At 38.4% G+C, this 10,403-nt stretch overlaps 1 long non-coding RNA gene across 1 annotated transcript; it reads right to left on the bottom strand.

Annotated features, from left to right (window-relative positions):
- Positions 1–1,418: 1,418 nt before the first annotated feature.
- On the bottom strand, positions 1,419–8,397 carry LOC117519814. The gene is made up of 3 exons (XR_004563435.1): positions 8,387–8,397; positions 7,391–7,393; positions 1,419–1,562 (listed from the first exon to the last, which is right to left on the bottom strand). It is a non-coding gene; the product is annotated as an uncharacterized LOC117519814 (long non-coding RNA).
- Between the last annotated feature and the right edge of the window lie 2,006 nt (positions 8,398–10,403).

Raw genomic sequence — 10,403 nt, 5'->3', positions numbered from 1 at the left:
TTTGTTCATTGTTAAAGGATAGGGATTTTTTCCAAGATTTTTCTTGACTTTGACCTATGACCTTGAAAAATTGAATCAGTTCTTGCCAGTCAGGATCCTCTGTTTAAAAAAAAAAAAAGAAAGAAAAAAAAAATCATCATGATATATGAAAAATTGTGGGTTCCAGGCTGTTCACAAACAAACAGGAGCGAAAACATAACCTCTAACTTTATTGGTGGCAGTAACTATTCCAATATATTAATCCTATTAGCTCAACCACTAAACTGAATAAGTTTTTCTTTTTACCAAAATTGGACAAACTTTACTTTTGGCCCCTATAAAACTGAAATCGATCTTTGTCACTTTTTTTTTTTTTTGGTGTTTTTACCACATAGATGGTCCAAACTATACCTTTTTGGAATCTGTATGATCAAATAATGTGGTATACTTTTCAGTATGACTGGAGTATTTTTATATGTTGCCCCTGTGTAGTCCTTCACAGACCCCCTCCCTGGCTATAGTCACTATCGTGTGATGGCCACCATACATTCTTTTGCGTAGGCCATGTTATATACTAAGACTGGATGGTGTCATTCAACCCCCTTAATTGTTACCTCTTAGGTCAAAGTTGTCTTTTGGCTCATGTAGGCCAAGTGTTTAGTGTGCTTGGTTCCAGTGCTGAAGATCCCTGGTTCAAACCCCACCCATAACACATGTAATGTTGAGTTGCATCAGGAAGGGCATCCAGTGTGAAAGCTGTGCCAAGGGAGCAGCCGAATGGACTTTCTTACTGTATGGGAGTATTATGCATTACTCTGTTGTGTGGATCGTGTCCATGTCCATCATGTATGAGGCACGTGCATAAGGTGTTGTAGCTGTATTTTGAGGTGGACCTCATCCATGCAGATGGACCAGTTACATGTTGTCCTTTTTAAGGTAATTTCAGAGTTGTTCATCTGTTGTACGCTTCATCTGTGCTCTGTGATGTTGGAGTGATCCTTCTTTGTCTGTTATAAGGTTGGAGTATGTGATTAGTGTTTGTAAAGTGCTGTGGAATCAAAGCACAGGTCGCTCTGCACTTTAATTATGTATTATCAGGATACAGCGAGTGCTCATCTCAATAATGCACTTTGTTTTTCATGCCATTCTAGTTTTTCTGTTTCATGCTTCTTCAGCTTGCTAAAAACCTTGTAACTGTTAGAATGGCCTCAGCAGTGGGTCACCCCTCTGAGTCTGGTCTGCTTGAGGTTTCTTCCTCAACATCATCAGAGGGAGTTTTTCCTTAACACTGTCACCTGTGTGCTTGCTCTGGGGCAGTGGTGTCCCAAAGTATTCCAGAAAGGGCCAAGAGGGGGCAGGTTTTCTTTACAGCCACTGACTCCAGCAGGTGATTCACTGATGAACATCACTTTAGAGCAGATGAGTTCATCAGTGAAATCACCTGCTGGGTACAGTTAGCTTTTCCTCATGTGAAGCACCTTGTGGCAGCTTTGTTGTGATTTGGCGCGATACAAATAAAATAAATTGAATTGAAATACTACATGGTTTAGTTTGTGTTTAACAGCTGTGAAAACTGAATCCTCCTTGTTCTTCCGTATGACCTCCACACAGCTCCAGTTATAAGAAGTGGCATTTGTTCTTAAAGTTGGCGGATTTTACCCTTCAGCCTGTTGTTTGTCACCCCAGCGGCTAAGCGGTGTCAGTAATTGGCATGTTAGCATGGTTGCTCTTAAACGGAGAGGCCTAGAGTCACCAGACCTACAGGAAAGGTATATCACATCAAGACCTCAGTCAAGTTGAGACCAAGGTCTTGCTAACGCCACAGGAATTTTGCCACCCAGGGATTTCACTGCCATGGAGACTGAGGGGTAGCACTGGCAGCTGCTAGTTTTTTTTTATTTTATTTTTTTTATTTTATTAGTTACACCAGGTGTCAACTCAGTGTTGTGTTTGTATTTTGCACTATTTACTGTGAGTGTGCCACTGTGAGTGTGCCACTGTGAGTGTGCCAGTGTGGCACAACCGGCATATGTAAGGCATGTCTGAGTGCTCCACTCATAAAACACAATGTCACTGGCTTTAGACGTGCTTTTAGGTTTTCACAAATGCCCACGGCTACACAGTGAGTCCTGGGTGTGAAAATAATAAACGTGTCAGGTTGAAACTAGCAGTGACATTTGTGCTGTGTGCCACTTTGCACATGGTAAAAGACAGAGCCAGAGGACTTTTATCTAAAGTTAATGCAGATAACTATTCACTTACAATTTTATTAGCAGAAATGTAAAATCCAGTCCCCTTCTGCAATGATTTTTTGATTTTATAGTCACTAATGTGTAGAACAGCTTATTTTCTAACCTGAAATCTACACACATCTGCAGCTTTTCACTGTTGCACTGTTCATTTTTTCTAACCATTGATCACATTTGTAAAAATAGCTGCATTGCTTCAAACTTTCAGTGTTTGATTTTTGATATTTTGACAGTTTAACGTGTTAGTTTTGTCTTTCTTTGTAACCATGGACCAAATGTTTTCTTCTTCCTGACTTTCCTTCTTTTCACTCTTCTGTGGTTTCTTTTTTCTACCTGACTGATCTTTACTTTGTAAACAGGTAACCAATAAAAACATAAAAATTAATTTGTTCAGTTCCTGATCACACTGCAAATAGTTGTTGTGTAGCATGTGGGGAAAGGCGTCACAGAAAAATTATATTTTATATTTATAAATGGAAAAGTTAGAGCTATACTCCATACATGGTGCTTGAAAGTTTGTGAATTTTATACATTTTAATTTTATACTTTATAATATGTTTATGTCACGGACATGAACGAGCAAAACTCTTCAGCAGCTCACCATGTCATTTAGGTCCTTCAGACTTTTTTTTTTTTTTTTTTTTTTTTTTGAGTAAATGCTTTAGGGCAGCATTAGCATGGCTAAAACCTTTCAGCTTCTGGGACGTGCTCTGGCATCCCCCCGACCCCCCACCTTTTTATTCAAAGTTTTCAGCTAGTTCACAGTAGGGCTGCACATTATGGCCAAATCGTATCTCAATATTGTCATATCAATATGATATACGATAAGACTATGATTTGACACAAAGTGCAGCAACAGTGAAAATTAAACATTCTTAAACAAAACAGTAATAATACCACACTCATTTTGCACTCATCATAAGGTTAGGACACTGTGCCCTCCAAAAGTATTGGAACACTTGGAATTTCACACATTTTTATTTGTTTATGCCACTTCAAATACAAGAAATACAAAAAAGATAAAAAATTCTAAAATGATCGTCCTCAAACTCAAACAAAGCAAATCTTTAAACTTGATACAATCTGCAAATAATAGTCTTTTTTTCTTTTTTTTGCCAGTTTTTTCAGACAAGTCAAGGGATGAAAACATGAACATTTTCATTTTCTTTCACCAAAACATCAAATCTTGTCTTTCATCTCAAATGTACTTTCTGGGAAATTGTAGATGAAGTATCAGGTCTATAGTTCACCAGGAAGCTGGTTTTTTATATTTTTCATTAATTTATATCAAGTTGTAGAGATTTCCTTTCAGTTTGAGTTTAAGGAAGATAACTTTAGATTTATTTATCTAAAGTTGTGTCACTCAGACAGCAAAATTAAGAGGTTATTTAAAAAAAATAAGTCCTCCAGAGAGCAAAATTAAGAGGTTACACAGGTTTTATACAGAAGAGAGGAGGAGTAAATTACCTGTATTTCTTTCAGCCTGAGTGTCTTCACGTTATAGCTCACAAATCAACAGCTGCCTGCTCTTTTAAAAATCACTGGAAAAACATATATATATGGCAATGATCCGGAACTGGGCAAGTGACTGTACCAGTAGATTCTCACAAATCCAACAAGACCAAACATTCATGATATGCACACTCTTAAGGCTATGAAATTGGGCTATTAGTAAAAAAAAGTAGAAAAGGAGGTGTTCACAGTAATAGTAGTGTGGCATTCAGTCAGTGAGTTTGTCAATTTTGTGGAACAAACAGGTGTGAATCAGGTGTCCCCTATTTAAGGATGAAGCCAGCACCTGTTGAACATGCTTTTCTCTTTGAAAGCCTGAGGAAAATGGGACGTTCAAGACATTGTTCAGAAGAACAGCGTAGTTTGATTAAAAAGTTGATTGGAGAGGGGAAAACTTATACGCAGGTGCAAAAAATTATAGGCTGTTCATCTACAATGATCTCCAATGCTTTAAAATGGACAAAAAAAAAAAAAAAAAACCAGACACATGGAAGAAAGTGGAAAACAACCATCAAAATGGATAGAAGAATAACCAGAATGGCAAAGGTTCACCCATTGATCAGCTCCAGGATGATCAAAGACAGTCTGGAGTTACCTGTAAGTGCTGTGACAGTTAGAAGACGCCTGTGTGAAGCAAATTTATTTGCAAGAATCCCCCGCAAAGTCCCTCTGTTAAATAAAAGACGTGCAGAAGAGGTTAAAATTTGCCAAAGAACACATCAATCAATCAATTCAATCAATTTTATTTATATAGCGCCAAATCACAACAAACAGTTGCCCCAAGGCGCTTTATATTGTAAGGCAAAGCCATACAATAATTACGTAAAAACCCCAACGGTCAAAACGACCCCCTGTGAGTAAGCACTTGGCGATAGTGGGAAGGAAAAACTCCCTTTTAACAGGAAGAAACCTCCAGTAGAACCAGGCTCAGGGAGGGGCAGTCTTCTGCTGGGACTGGTTGGGGCTGAGGGAGAGAACCAGGAAAAAGACATGCTGTGGAGGGGAGCAGAGATCGATCACTAATGATTAAATGCAGAGTGGTGCATACAGAGCAAAATATGCGCATTGAATGACATATCCTGATCAAAAATGACTCCAAGATTTCTCACAGTATTACTAGAGGTCAGGGTAATGCCATCCAGAGTAAGGATCTGGTTAGACACCATGTTTCTAAGATTTGTGGGGCCAAGTACAATAACTTCAGTTTTATCTGAGTTTAAAAGCAGGAAATTAGAGGTCATCCATGTCTTTATGTCTGTAAGACAATCCTGCAGTTTAGCTAATTGGTGTGTGTCCTCTGGCTTCATGGATAGATAAAGCTGGGTATCATCTGTGTAACAATGAAAATTTAAGCAATGCCGTCTAATAATACTGCCTAAGGGAAGATGTATAAAGTGAATAAAATTGGTCCTAGCACAGAACCTTGTGGAACTCCATAATTAACTTTAGTCTGTGAAGAAGATTCCCCATTTACATGAACAAATTGCAATCTATTAGATAAATATGATTCAAACCACCGCAGTGCAGTGCCTTTAATACCTATGGCATGCTCTAATCTCTGTAATAAAATTTTATGGTCAACAGTATCAAAAGCAGCACTGAGGTCTAACAGAACAAGCACAGAGATGAGTCCACTGTCTGAGGCCATAAGAAGATCATTTGTAACCTTCACTAATGCTGTTTCTGTACTATGATGAATTCTAAAACCTGACTGAAACTCTTCAAATAGACCATTCATCTGCAGATGATCAGTTAGCTGTTTTACAACTACCCTTTCAAGAATTTTTGAGAGAAAAGGAAGGTTGGAGATTGGCCTATAATTAGCTAAGATTGCTGGGTCAAGTGATGGCTTTTTAAGTAATGGTTTAATTACTGCCACCTTAAAAGCCTGTGGTACATAGCCAACTAACAAAGATAGATTGATCATATTTAAGATCGAAGCATTAAATAATGGTAGGGCTTCCTTGAGCAGCCTGGTAGGAATGGGGTCTAATAGACATGTTGATGGTTTGGAGGAAGTTACTAATGAAAATAACTCAGACAGAACAATCGGAGAGAAAGAGTCTAACCAAATACCGGCATCACTGAAAGCAGCCAATGATAACAATACGTCTTTGGGATGGTTATGAGTAATTTTTTCTCTAATAGTTAAAATTTTATTAGCAAAGAAAGTCATGAAGTCATTACTAGTTAAAGTTAAAGGAATACTCGGCTCAATAGAGCTCTGACTCTTTGTCAGCCTGGCTACAGTGCTGAAAAGAAACCTGGGGTTGTTCTTATTTTCTTCAATTAGTGATGAGTAGTAAGATGTCCTAGCTTTACGGAGGGCTTTTTTTTATAGAGCAACAGACTCTTTTTCCAGGCTAAGTGAAGATCTTCTAAATTAGTGAGACGCCATTTCCTCTCCAACTTACGGGTTATCTGCTTTAAGCTGCGAGTTTGTGAGTTATACCACGGAGTCAGGCACTTCTGATTTAAGGCTCTGTTTTTCAGAGGAGCTACAGCATCCAAAGTTGTCTTCAATAAGGATGTAAAACTATTGACGAGATACTCTATCTCACTTACAGAGTTTAGGTAGCTACTCTGCACTGTGTTGGTCTATGGCATTAGAGAACATAAAGAAGGAATCATATCCTTAAACCTAGTTACAGCGCTTTCTGAAAGACTTCTACTGTAATGAAACTTATTCCCCACTGCTGGGTAGTCCATCAGAGTAAATGTAAATGTTATTAAGAAATGATCAGACAGAAGGGAGTTTTCAGGGAATACTGTTAAGTCTTCAATTTCCATACCATAAGTCAGAACAAGATCTAAGATATGATTAAAGTGGTGGGTGGACTCATTTACATTTTGAGCAAAGCCAATTGAGTCTAATAATAGATTAAATGCAGTGTTGAGGCTGTCATTCTCAGCATCTGTGTGGATGTTAAAATCGCCCACTATAATTATCTTATCTGAGCTAAGCACTAAGTCAGACAAAAGGTCTGAAAATTCACAGAGAAACTCACAGTAACAACCAGGTGGACGATAGATAATAACAAATAAAACTGGTTTTTGGGACTTCCAATTTGGATGGACAAGACTAAGATTCAAGCTTTCAAATTAATTAAAGCTCTGTCTGGGTTTAACTGGCCTAAAGAGAAATGGAGGAATATTTTGTGGACTGATGAGAGTAAAATTGTTCTTTTTGGGTTCAAGGGCCGCAGACAGTTTGTGAGACGACCCCCAAACTCTGAATTCAAGCCACAGTTCACAGTGAAGACAGTGAAGCATGGTCGTGCAAGCATCATGATATGGGCATGTTTCTCCTACTATGGTGTTTGGCCTATATATCACATACCAGGTATCATGGATCAGTTTGGATATGTCAAAATACTTGAAGAGGTCATGTTGCCTTATGCTGAAGAGGACATGCCCTTGAAATGGGTGTTTCAACAAGACAATGACCCCAAGCACACTACTAAACCAGCAAAATCTTGGTTCCAAACCAACAAAATTAATGCTTCACAGATGTGAAGAAATCATGAAAAACTGTGGTTATACAACTAAATACTAGTTTAGTGATTCACAGGATTGCTAAAAAAGCAGTTTGAACATAATAGTTTTGAGTTTGTAGCGTCAACAGCAGATGCTACTATTATTGTGAACACCCCCTTTTCTACTTTTTTTTACTAATAGCCCAATTTCATAGCCTTAAGAGTGTGCATATCATGAATGCTTGGTCTTGTTGGATTTGTGAGAATCTACTGAATCTACTGGTTCCTTGTTTCCCATGTAACAATAAGAAATAGACTCAAAACCTGGATTAATCTTTTTAGTCACATAGCATTACTATTATTCTGAACACTACTGTACAAGTCGAGAACTAAATCAATACTTTGGATGGATACATGAACATTTCCACTGACTTCATTTACGCCGATCTTTCAGAAATGCAAACAGGATGGTAAATCTGTCTAAAACAAGGCAGTTCTCAAAGCCTAGTGAGGAAAACCACCAAGACAGTTATTTCTTCCTGTGGCTGTGATTGGTGAAGTGGTGCAACTTTTGTCTGTTGCATCACCACTCAGTTTCATGGAGTGGAGCAGAGGTTATATACAACATAATGGATCAAATCTAGGCTTTCTCCCACGTGCTTTCTGGCAAAGTGTAGTTGAAATTTCACATCTTTGTTTTGAAAGGAAATTCTTCTCTGTACCAGTCCACCATGAAGCTGTATTAAGTGGTGATGCAACAGACAAAAGTTGCACAATGCACAATTTTTCCAATCGCAGCTGCCTATAACTTCTTCAGAGTTGTCTGGGTGTCTTGGTGGCTTTCCTCAGTCATTTCCTTCTTGCACGCTTAATTTTGCCTCCCCCAGACAGGTTTACCACACAGTACGATACCAACTGTATTACAACCCCTGGCAAAAATGATGGAATCACCAGCCTCAGAGGATGTTCATTCAGTTGTTTAATTTTGTAGAAAAAAGCAGATCACAGACATGACACAAAACTAAAGTCATTTCAAATGGCAACTTTCTGGCTTTCAGGAAAAAAAATTGTGTCAGTAACGGTTACTTTTTTAGACCAAGCAGAGGGAAAAAAATATGGACTCACTCAAATCTGAGGAATAAATTATGGAATCATGAAAAACAAAAGAACGCTCCAACACATCACTAGTATTTTGTTGCACCACCTCTGGCTTTTATAAGAGCTTGCAGTCTCTGAGTCATGGTCTTAATGAGTGACAAACAGTACTCTTCATCAATCTGGCTCCAACTTTCTCTGATTGCTGTTGCCAGATCAGCTTTGCAGGTTGGAGCCTTGTCATGGACCATTTTCTTCAACTTCCACCAAAGATTTTCAATTGGATTAAGATCCGGACTATTTGCAGGCCATGACATTGACCCTATGTGTCTTTTTGAAAGGAATGTTTTCACAGTTTTTGCTCTATGGCAAGATGTATTATCATCTTGAAAAATGATTTCATCATCCCCAAACATCCTTTCAATTGATGGGATAAGAAAAGTGTCCAAAATATCAACATAAACTTGTGCATTTATTGATGATGTAATGACAGCCATCTCCCCAGTGCCTTTACCTGACATGCAGCCCCATATCATCAATGACTGTGGAAATTTACATGTTCTCTTCAGGCAGTCATCTTTATAACTCTCATTGGAACGGCATCAAACAAAAGTTCCAGCATCATCACCTTGCCCAATGCAGATTCGAGATTCATCACTGAATATGACTTTCATCCAGTCATCCACAGTCCACGATTGCTTTTCCTTAGCCCATTGTAACCTTGTTTTTTTTCTGTTTAGGTGTTCATGATGGCTTTCGTTTAGCTTTTCTATATGTAAATCCCATTTCCTTTAGGCGGTTTCTTACAGTTCGGTCACAGACGTTGACTCCAGTTTCCTCCCATTCGTTCCTCATTTGTTTTGTTGTGCATTTTCAATTTTTGAGACATATTGCTTTAAGTTTTCTGTCTTGACGCTTTGATGTCTTCCTTGGTCTACCAGTATGTTTGCCTTTAACAATCTTCCCATGTTGTTTGTATTTGGTCCAGAGTTTAGACACAGCTGACTGTGAACAACCAACATCTTTTGCGTCATTGTGTGATGATTTACCCTCTTTTAAGAGTTTGATAATCGTCTCCTTTGTTTCAATTGACATCTCTTGTGTTGGAGCCATGATTCATGTCAGTCCACTTGGTGCAACAGCTCTCCAAGGTGTGATCACTCCTTTTTAGATGCAGACTAACGAGCAGATCTGATTTGATGCAGGTGTTAGTTTTGGGGATGAAAATTTACAGGGTGATTCCATAATTTATTCCTCAGAATTGAGTGATTCCATATTTTTTTCCCCTCTGCTTGGTCTAAAAAAGTAACCGTTACTGACTGCCACAATTATTTTTCCTGATTTCTTAGTGTTTCTTAAAGCCAGAAAGTTGCCATTTGAAATTAGTTTTCTGTCATGTCTGTGATCTGCTTTGTTTCTACAAAATTAAACAACTGAATGAACATCCTCCGAGGCCGGTGATTCCATAATTATTGCCAGGAGTTGTAGAACAGAAACGTCCTCATTGTGTGTGTATATACGAGTGTATATATATATATATATATATATATATATATATATATATATACGTACACACACACAATGAAACTTGTCCTCTACATTTAACCCATCCTAGTTAGACACATTCCAACCACTAGGAGCAGTGGACAGCCACAGCCCAGCATCCAGGGACCAACTCCAGATGTAAACGCTGCCTTGGTGAGGGGCAGAGAAAGGAGCAGCCACTAAAAAAAGCATGTTTTTGATTGTGGGAGGAAACTGGAACCCCCAAAAGAAACCCACACTGATATGGGGAGAACATGCAAACTCCACACAGAAAGGCTGGGAATCAATCCCATGGCCACCTTGCTGTGAGGCACAAGTCTTAACCTATAAGCCACTGTGCTGCCCCCATTTCTTAAAGATTAATGAAAATGACAGTCAGTGAATTGGGAATGTTCATGTATCCATCCCCTGACTTGTCTAAAGAAAACTGGCTGTAAAAGTGATGATTTACAGTAAATTCAAAGGGTGCCAATAATTGTATCCAGCAAACATTTTCTGTCAGGATTTTTTGTTTCGCTTTATGAAAGCATTTTGTTTCTAAATAAAT

This window comes from Thalassophryne amazonica, chromosome 11 (assembly GCF_902500255.1).
Source record: "Thalassophryne amazonica chromosome 11, fThaAma1.1, whole genome shotgun sequence".
Taxonomy (NCBI): Eukaryota; Metazoa; Chordata; class Actinopteri; order Batrachoidiformes; family Batrachoididae; genus Thalassophryne; species Thalassophryne amazonica.
This window is presented reverse-complemented; position numbering and strand designations above follow the sequence as displayed.